This window comes from Zeus faber, assembly GCF_960531495.2.
Source record: "Zeus faber genome assembly, chromosome: 4".
NCBI lineage: Eukaryota > Metazoa > Chordata > Actinopteri > Zeiformes > Zeidae > Zeus > Zeus faber.
This window is the reverse complement of record NC_137191.1, coordinates 13,165,065-13,176,022: the sequence shown is the minus strand read 5'-3', so window position 1 is coordinate 13,176,022 and position 10,958 is coordinate 13,165,065. Positions and strand designations below refer to the sequence as shown.

General features: G+C 43.1%; 1 long non-coding RNA gene across 1 annotated transcript; it reads right to left on the bottom strand.

Moving 5' to 3' along the window:
- Positions 1-3,644: 3,644 nt before the first annotated feature.
- LOC307229256 lies at positions 3,645-5,693 on the bottom strand. Its single transcript, XR_013844125.1, has 2 exons — positions 5,618-5,693; positions 3,645-5,390 (listed from the first exon to the last, which is right to left on the bottom strand). It is a non-coding gene; the product is annotated as an uncharacterized lncRNA (long non-coding RNA).
- Positions 5,694-10,958: the final 5,265 nt, after the last annotated feature.

Sequence of the window (10,958 nt, the reverse complement as noted above, 5' to 3'; positions counted from 1 at the left end):
TAAGTCTTCATGCTCTGAAAATCATGGTCCAATGAAAAAGGTAGATGATCTACTTCAAACGTGAAACATTTTCTAGAGTGGAACACTTGGAAAACAATAACATAAAAATCATGAATCATGAGTGTGCATGGCCCTCAAAACCTCCTCCTGTTGCCACATGGACTGTTCACACAGACACTCTGGTGAGAAAGGCGAGGCAGCGCCTCTACCACCTCAGGCAGCTGAGGAAATTCCGGGTCTCGGTGAGGATCCTCAAGTCCTTCTACTCTGGAGCAGTGGAAAGCATCCTGACAGGCAACATCACTGCCTGGTTTGGGAACTGTACTGCCCAGGACAGGCGGGCCCTGCAGAGGGTGGTGCGTTCAGCTGAACGTTCCACTGGAACTACCCTCCCCCCCTTGCAGGAGTTATACACCAGGAGGTGTAGAAGCAGAGCCCGTAGGATCATGAAGGATCCTCATCACCCCAACAACGGACTGTTTCAGCTGCTGCGATCAGGCAAGCGCCTCCGCAGTCACGCAGCGAGAACAGAGAGACTGAGACGGAGTTTTTTCCCGCACGCCATTAGAACTGTCAACGCTGACCTCACCAGGGGTCCTAACTGAGCCATGCACTAGGCTCCACTACCTACTGTACTGTATGTAGCATACTGTACCGCATACTGTATCACTGTTCAGGGTTGTTCGTGATGCCGTATTGCTGCGCCGTACTGTTGTATACTGTGCTGTATTATCCCAAACACTACCTCACACTATTCACATTCACATGCCACTTTAATTCACATGCCACTTTAAATGCACATATCTGTATATACATAGGCATATTCCTTCTATCTATTCCATTTTATTTCAATTTATTTTTATTGTATTTTATTCTATATATTTTTTATCTTATTCTATAAGTATTCCACTTACTGTATTACGTTTTAGGAGTCAGTTAGTCGGTCTATTAGAAAGGAATTTTCCACTTTTTATTTTATTTTATTTTTTATTTTTTCCTAGGACATATTGTGTGCTATCACCGGGTGCGTTGCATTACATTTCACTGCATATATGTATGGAAGTATGTATATGTATGTGACAAATAAAAATATTGAATCTTGAATGGTGAAGCCAGCTTTGCAAGCATTATGTGCGGCGTACCTCAACCCTAATCCATTGAGAGTCACCGTGCCGAGTTTGAAACGCTTCCTGCACAAAACACACCGTGCCTCGCATACATTGCCTGGTACCGGTTTCAGCCTTACTGCAAAATCTTGGTTGAAAAGCCAATTTTCATTAAATTTGTATTCCCCCCTGCTGCGCCCCTGCCCATGACTACCCCTTTGTGGTAGATAAACAGTATCTGCGAGTAGAAGGGGATTTCCTAAGAGTACAGAAGGGGTTTCCGGCATATCTCCAAACTCAAGTCCCTGGCTGTACTTCAGCACTTACAGGTGTGTGCGAAACACCATATTATTGTCTTATCTCTACACACATCTCAAGTCGGAGGGAGTGTGGCACGGCCCTCGCCAGCTGGGAAATAACAAGGTCAGTAACTCAAAGGGTAGCGCGGCACTCCTCTCCCCATGTGCCGTGAGGGAATCCTTTCCCTTCTTTTACTGGGTCATTTTGTGAGCATAGATATAGGAACAAAGCATCAATTATTCCATTTCTATATTACAAGTCTTCATGCTCTAAAAATGCTCCCAGTGTCGAAAGCAAAGCAGGAGAGGGAGCCAATAAAGTCGGAACAAACAAACGTTGCATTACGTGACTGACTTTGAGGGTGGAAGAGTTGACGCCAAGAGCTACTTACTCAAAATGTGCAACGTCACTTCCGTCAATTGAGAGATGAATCCCGCTTCCATCATGGCACACCAGTACACACCCTGATCCTCTGCTTGCAGGTTGGAGATGGTCACACTGTAGTTTCCAGCTCCCGTCTGCCTCGGGTCTCTTAGTGAAAACTTGCCTTTTCGTGTGTCCTTTGCTCCATGAGCTGAGATCAAAGGCTTGCAGTCAAAATCAACGTCTTGTTTGCAGAAGGATCGGATGTTGTTTTCTTCGTTCTCTGGATATTTGCAGTTGATGGTAACGGACCCTCCAATATACGCCTCCACCCTGGCTGGTGACCCACAACAATCATCTGCAAGGCGCGTCGACATGGGTCAGCCAACAACCGGAAGATTACTTAGGAAATGATACTGCCAATTTAAAAATGTAAGTGCCTTACCCGCTAATACCCGAAGTCCTACTGGGACTTGATAGGCCCAGTAGGACAGAAACGTTTTCACAGGACACCAGTATGACAAATTCATATCTACATCCTGCAATTCTCTGATGATCACGCTGAAAGTGTGTCGACTGCGATCGTCATACAGAGAATACCTCCCACGTTTTTGCCAGATGTTTGGCTTTGTGGTACTTATGACTTTGCTGCAGCTCCATTGTGATCTGCTGATGCAAAGACATTTCTCTTTAGACAATTTGTCTTCGCTGTATTTACAGCGGATTATAACAGCTCCTCCTTTGTATCCTGTCACCGCACCGACGCTGTCTGATATCAAAGAGAAAATATCAAAATGAGCCTCTCCCACTCTGTGCACTGATCTCTTTTCCGCACAAGTACTTTGATTCATACGCAACATAGATGCCACAGCACAATACCCATCATCATGTTAGTATAATAATAATGCGAACATCAGTGATAGTTGAAGGCAAAGCCACGAGAAGAACATTTCAAGCCTAATTGACGATGTTACCTGTCATCAAAAAGAGGACGACTGCAAGGGACGGTCTCATTGTGGTGTTCGTGGAGCGGAGACCACGGACGTATTTGCGATGCAATATTTCTCAGACTTTGTAGAACTGTACTTTCCCAATGCAAACACATGGTGCAGAAGCGCTTCTCCTTTACACTTTCACTTTATCACTGAAGCGTGACAGCTTCTCTTTTTCATCCTTTTTGAGATCTTATATTAGTTCTGACAGACCACTCTTGGATTTCATTTTAAATGATCTTTATTTATTTAGCATCGTTTGAGTGCGGGCATCTGGGCTCTCCTGCTCTGTGCAGAAAACATAGGCATGCTTAATGAGCAAGACATTCTGGAGGGACGAGCTTGAATCCCCCAACTGGGTAGAAGAGTTTGTGTTACACAAAACATGGATGTATTCAAATTTAAAATGCATGGGTTTAAATTTTGTTCTAGCTAGCATGAAATAAAAGCGGGATACTGGTTTCGCTTATTCTCTATTGAGTGATCTATTCAATTTGAGGTTTTGTGAGAATAGGGATATAGTGTAATACCCTCAATATGAATTCCATTCATAGATACAATATAACTGTAGATAATACCAGCGTTTGAGCGACTGTGTACCCATCAGCCAGTGCAGTAAACATTTCCATGGTAACAGCGAGCTCCACCAATCAGAGACATTGCTATTACACTTAGGATTATGCGTAGTGTAGTCTCCGTGACATCGTTAATAAAACACATTATTCTTAAAACGAGGTTTCTATCCTATGGACTTCGTACAGCTGAATGCAACTTCGATTTAAGACTTTTTAAGACTTCTTAAATGCCACTCGGAGTGAAATTCAAGACCAACTTTACAAACACCAAAATTGAAGAAAAGAAAAAGGACATCAATTACTTAGGGTTGGGGATAACGACGCTCAAATGTTTATTGCAACATAAAACATGGCTTTTTTTTTTTTTTTTTTTTTTTTGGTCCAATGAAAAAGGTAGATGATCTACTGTGTGAAACATTTTCTTGAGTGGAACACATGGAAAACAATAACATAAAAATCATGAATCATGAGTGTGCATGGCCCTCAAAACCTCCTCCTGTTGCCACATGGTGAAGCCAGCTTTGCAAGCATTATGTGCGGCGTACCTCGACCCTAATCCCTTGAGAGTCACCGTGCCGAGTTTGAAACGCTTCCTGCACAAAACACGCTGTGCCTCGCATACATTGCCTGGTACCGGTTTCAGCCTTGCCACAAAATCTTGGTTGAAAAGCCAATTTTCATTAAATTTGTATTCCCCCCAGCTGCGCCCCTGCCCATGACTACCACTTTGCTGTAGATAAACAGTATCTGCGAGTAGAAGGGGATTTCCTAAGAGTACAGAAGGGGTTTCCGGCATATCTCCAAACTCAAGTCCCTGGCTGTACTTCAGCACTTACTCTACACACATCTCAAGTCAGAGGGACTGTGGCACGGCCCTCGCCAGCTGGGAAATAACAAGGTCGGTAACTCAAAGGGTAGCGCGGCACTCCTCTCCCCATGTGCCGTGAGGGAGTCCTTTCCCTTCTTTTACTGGGTCATTTTGTGAGCATAGATATAGGAACAAAGCATCAGTCATTGCATTTCTATATTACAGGCAAGCGGGATCGACCGCTTAAATAGGCCGGCCCACGGTGGCGTGGAAGTATGCCACGGCGTCGAGTCCTCTCACCCAACAACAGAAGCTACGCCTCATTATTCGGAACATTCATGGTTGTGTACGAGAGACGAGAGAGAGAGTGAGACTGAATGGAGACAGAATAAGGGAAAGGAGTACAAATGTCAATGCCCTTTTTGGCTATCAAGTGCTGGTTGGTTAGATTCATATCAGAACTGTCTTTTATTTCAGTCCAGGTTCACCCTCGTCTTGGCCCATCGTTTATTTTTCTTTTTTTCATTTTTTCTTTTCATTCATTTTCCACAGAAATCAACAGGTGAGCTTTTTGCGGCTCGATTGTTGTCTTTTCATCATAAGACTTTTCACCAAAAGATCTTTGTTTAAAATACTATGAAGAAACTTGACAGCACAGTAAAATAATGATATATATATATATATATTGTTGTTTCTTAAACGTTGGCGTGTATATGAGAGACAACCCTTAACTATGAACCTAAAATGGGTAATTATAATTGTTTGGAACCTTCTCATACATTCTTCTTACCACCACAGAGAGAGAATAATACCGGATAAATAATACAGAAATACCATCATGTACTGTATACGACCAAAATAACAATCTCAATAAATACAACAATTGGAACGTCAAATCGCAAATTCCCGGCATTATGATATCGAGGGAAAGTCGGTGCCATGATTAGGAAGAGGTTTTGTTATCTAATGATGGAGTACGTGACTGACTCTGTGTTTGGGGCGAGGGCAACGCTGTTTTTGTTCCTGCGGTCGGGGATAGTCGCGTAGAAGAGGCTCTCCTCTGCGGACACCGGGACGCCGCCATCCTGCAGGGAGACGTTGGAGTAAAGGTGGTTTGACTCCGCGCGGGCATCGATGGGCCCGCCGCTGCTTCCTGCTCTTCTGAACTCGGAGGACGGGGGGGCCACGACGCGGGCGTTCGGCGGCGGGGCCGGGGGCGTGACATCAGCGATGTCGCTGTCCTTTCCTGCGCGCGGGGTGAGGGTGTGTGTTTAAAAGCAATGTTTTTCAACTGAAAGTTGAAGGTTGCTTTATTGTTATCGGAAGGGATGTTTTTTTCGGGGTTTTTTTTTAATCATAGTCGTCATACCCCTGTTACCCGATACCCCACAAGAGTGTACAATGCATTACAAAGACCCTAGTTATAACTTAATAACGAGAAATATATATAAGCAAATCTGTGTTATATCATACCTGGGGATATCGTTCTTCTTTTATGTTTTTTGATGAATATTAGCAGAACAAATACCACCACCACCACAGCGACGCCAAGACCCGATCCCAGATATATCAGTAGATGATCTGTTAAAGAGATTGGGTCAATGCCTTTTTATTACTGTGGAGAGCAATGTCTTTCACTTTCTCTCTCTCTCTCTCTCTCTCTCTCTCTCTCTTTCTTTCTTTCTCTCTCTCTCTCTCTCTCTCTCTCTCTCTCTCTCTCTCTCTCTTTCTCTTTCTCTCTCTCTCTCTCTCTCTCTCTCTCTCTCTCTCTTCTCTTTCTCTCTCTCACGAGGAGGAACAAACTGAGGGGAAAGGAGAGTGTTTTAGGAAGAGTGTTTGTAGCGTTGGTCAGGGCCAGAGTCTTGATTGATTTTAACTTTCACAGACTGATGAAGAGTCTGGACGTCTTCATCAAGCTGTGGTGTTTTAACGACGCCATCTGTTCCCTGGTGGAGGACGACCTGTGCTTCCAGTCTGTTTTTAACGTGTAGGACTCTGTTAGTGAACCAAGTGTGTTTGTTGTATTGTCTGTAACTGTGAACTAGAGAAAATGTTAAAATAAAGATGCTTTAAAAATCAAAAAAATCAAAAAAAAATCTCTCTCTCTCTCTCTCTCTCTCTCTCTCTCTCTCTCTCTCTCTCTCTCTCTCTCTCACACACGCGCGCACTCACACCGGCATACCAGAATTTGTTTTGGAAAGATCTATGTTATTTTTTCTTGACTTCCCTTCTCCACTGTCATCTTCAGACTCAGGTGTGGCCTCTAAAACCAAAATGTTTCAAACGATACAGAAAGAAAGAAAGAAAGAAAGAAAGAAAGAAAGAAAGAAAGAAAGAAGGAAAGAAGGAAAGACATCAATGTAAATGTAAATGCCTGTGAATTTTGTTTATCGTGCTCCACAGAACAGCCCAGTTTTACCTGCAGGCACAGTTTGTGTTGTAGTGATGCCTTTGGCAGGACGGGATTCGCCTTTCTTCACAGCTTGTTGTGGTGGTGGGTTAAGTAGAGGCAGAATGTTATTACACCGTCATCGTACATCCAATAGCTGGAGGTACCAGTTACAAATGGATTACCGTACCTGTAGCCGGAGGGGCTCCACCCCAAAGGACAAAGCCGAAACTGCTGTGATGGTAAAACGGCCACTGCTAATCTTTTTCAGCGTAGATAAGAAGTGGAATGACGAGTGTGTGATGTTTTATAATGAGTTGACTGAACTACACCAGCCGCATCGGCACAACGCGTCGGCTATTGAAATCCACGTTAACCTATTGATGGAGCTACACCGGCTGCGTCAGGCACACGAGGCCGCGTGACATTTCTCTACTTTTGGAGGGTGAAAAGTGCTGCCATGATGCAGTTGACATAAGGATTTGGAAAGAAAAGCTATCATACTGTGTCCTGGGTTTTGCCATGGTTATCCAGGAGGCTGTGTGGCATTCGTTTTAGCCCTATTTTTTTTTTCATTTTCAAGGACTTCAAGAAAAATAAACATACGTTTTCAGTGTGACCTTTATGAATTCAACTATAATTTAATCTCAGTCTCACTGTCTACTATTTATATAAGTATATCATACAGTTTTGTGAAAAATAGATATAGTGAGCTCTAAAGAGAGCTTCTGATCAGTTTTACACATAATGCACACAAATGCTGTTTTTTCCTCCAAAAGAAGGGATCGTACGTTTTTAATATAAACAATAATGACCATTTCTTAGCTTTTGTTTTGAACAATTTTATCAAAAGCTATTTATTTTTTGGCCAAAAGGTCTTGAAATGTACAGCCATACATTTAAACCGAATCCAGCATGGTTGGAAATAGACACTTATAATAGTAGATGACAATATTAATGTCAGATACAGTATATAGCTATACTAACATAAAAAATAGACAATAACATTAAATTAAATTTTCATTCATTATTATCAAATTGTAATGCAAACATGAGTCATTTTTCAGTCATCACCTAACAGTAACTAAACAATATAAATACGAGAATGACACCTTAAGTGCATCAGAACCGTAACTCGGTTTAATTTAGAACTTATTCAACGACCACCACACGGCATCCTGGACAACCGTGGCAACACCCAGGACACTGCGGCAGTCGAGGATCATTTCATTTATTTCACTTAATGAAAAATTGATATAGAGAGATCTATATAGAGCTTCTGATCACTTTTACACTTACTGCACACGAATTTTATGGTTTGGTTTTTTTTCTCCAAAAGAAGCGACTGTAAGCATTTAATCTAATTTAAGGATTTAAGTACTGGAGGAAAACATCCCCCTTATGCGCTGAAGAAGCGCTTGAATCATCCAGATCAGAGGTCTTCCGTCCTCTGGTGGATTATCCGTGCACTGCTATTTTTATATTAATATTCGGTACCTTATTTTATAATGTTTTTTTTTTGTTTTCAAATATTATACAGCACATAATAGTGTGTCTGTAAATCCCTTAATGGTCACTTTATTGTATTCCATGTTGCAATGTGCATTATGCCTAACAAAATGCTAAATACAGTGTTTTGATTATTTGATGAGGGGAATTAAAGCTCTGCACAGGCAATCACTTCTCACATGTCGTCTCTCGGAAGTTTAAAGTCTTGGTTTGCCTGAACGAGGACAGAAACTGTCTTTGTGTCTACCACGATGCTAAATTAAAAGGTTGCTGTTGAAATGAAACGAAGCAACATTTTTAAATGTTGCCTAAATAAAAATGTCTAAAACACGTGATATATACATTTCCATGAATCACTGATGTATCAAATATGATCCATTCTGGCTACTCTGGCTTTGATGTGTCAGTGTTTGTCCTTGTATTAACAGGGTTAGTACATCCACGTTTGGTTTGGTCTTACGGTAAAGTGTAAAGCGTGTAAATCCTCACCCGCTATTTATCTGACCTGCTTCCCCGAACAGGCACCATAGCGGCTCCAAAAAGGGGGAAGTTTAAAGGCGTAGAACCTGTTTGTCTTAAGGTTTCGGATACAGTCTCCCAGAGGGGGTCACCTCGGTCCAGCCAATTGCCGAAAAATAATCCAATGTAACGTCAACTCACCATCCTTAACAAGCAAAAACCCTCTGACGAAGGTGTCAATAGCGAATCTGGCGACTCCACACCAGTATGTCCCCGTGTCGCTCTGCTTAAGATCCTCAATGGTCACAGTGAATGTACTTCCATTGTCACGGATCGTGTATCTGTCTTCAAAAGTCACTCTGCCCTTACTTCTTATGAGGACATCTTTGTCTTGACACGTTACCTTACAAAAGTACTTGGTGTTACCAAATGCGAGGGTATGAGGGCATTGGATTGTAACTTTGCCTCCGACTGTTCCCTCCATCCACCATCCGGCCACAACGCCGCACAACCCTGTTCAGTCGACACAGAGAAGGACAGTGCTCAGATCTCTACGTATGGTTTTTGCAGATGAAGAAAGGTTTGCCGGCATGTGGAACCAAAGTTGATGGTCGTTGCAGCCGGAGCCTCACAGAGAAAGACACCGAATGAATCTTACCGCCCAGGAAAAAGGTTGTGAGGAGGAAAACCATCTTGATGCCCAAACCACTCGCTTGCTTCCGTCTCTTTCCTTTGTCTTTGTCACTTACTTCCACCTTCTCATATTCTATCCTATCAGTGAATCTCAGTATGCATTACAGTCTAAGTGTGTGTGTGTGTGTGTGTGTGTGTGTGTGTGGTAGTTCCTCTTTGCCCTGTTAATTCTTTTTCCTCTGTTGTCAGTTCCTGTTGAACATATATTTTGAAATATCCAAAGTTCCTTACACCAAAAACACCCCATGTTTGAACCAGGAAGTTGATCACAAGTATTTATTTGTTTGTCATGCAGACGCTTCAGAAAGTGAAGGGTTGTCTGCTTTTGGATGGGATACTGTGTCTCACTGGCTTTACTGCAGAAACAACCTCAAATATAATCATATAAGTTACAGAAATCATTTTCTGGTCTTTGAGTATCATGGAGCCCTGTTGTTTTTGCTCTGATTGTATTTTTGTTAATCTTCTTGCAGTTTTTCGGCCTTAAAGTGTCTGTCACACGGCAACCACAGTACGCAGAGACATGGTTGAGGTCTCGTTGGAACCGGAACATTTCAGACGTCCTGGTGTTTGTTTGATTAATATAATTGTACATTTGGAGAAGAAGTTTTGAAAAAAAAAAAAAAGTTTTCCTTGAAAAACAATTTTATCGGAAGTAGAAGAATGTTGGCGCACCTTGATAGTTTTAGCAGCGGGCCACTTTGTGACATCATCAACCTGCCCTGCCTTGATTCCCTGCTGTCTGCCTCGAGGTCCCTCTGTCCCTCTCCGGCTCCCTCTGTCCCTCTCTGGCTCCCTCTGTCTGCTCAAGGTCTATCTGTCTCTGTCTCCCTCGAGCCAACTCTAGCTCCTTCTGTCTGTCTGGCATCACATCCCTGTCACTGCACACCTGTCCCCAGTGAGTCATTTCACCACCTGTCTTCACCTTCCTCGTCACTCCTTTTGTGTTTAACCCGATTCCATTCACTTTGTCGGCTTACGAGTCCCTGCCTGTTCCTGATTCCCCTTCTGTTGCCTGTTCCTGGCTCCCTGCCTGTCTACACATTAAACGCCTGTACAAACTCCTAAAACCCGGAAACCTCTAGTACGTACTGTACCTGACATGACTAAACGGGACTCACAGGCAAATTGATCGACAGACAAGCATATTTTATTGTTTACGTAATTTGGGGAATTTGGGAATTTGTCTCCCTCCTATACGTTTTGACACTTCTAGCCAAAGCTACTCTGAGAGGTGTTTGTTTTTACCTCAAACAAACCATCTCAGCATTTGGTGTTTAGATTAAGCTGCTGATAGACATGCTCCTCAACCATGTTGGGGTCAAGAAGCTGATAGTGGCAAGTCTGTCCAGACGCTTCCACTTCAACATAATCATTGAGGCCTGTGGTTGAACGAGCAGTCAGCGAGGATCTGCGACGCTTTGAGGCCATGTCGGAGCAGAGTTTGGGCGGAGCGGGATGCGATGCTGCCGTGTGGGTGCGATCCGGATCCATGCCACTGCAGCCTCGCTCCGGATCAGAAATTCCAGCGAGATTGATAGTCTCATAGTTGAAAAAAATAGATTAATTGTTTATTCCGCACACATAGCTATTGGACAGAAATATTGGAGAAGCGTAAAACTTAACGTGGACGCACCTCTGGACGCTGGCGTGCGGCGGCGTTCTTGCATTTAACGATCAACAGCAGAGAAAAGGTGAAGAGAAACACAAACAGCAGAGCCACCACACACATCACTGCGGCGAGGAGTGGAAGTGGGTACTCTG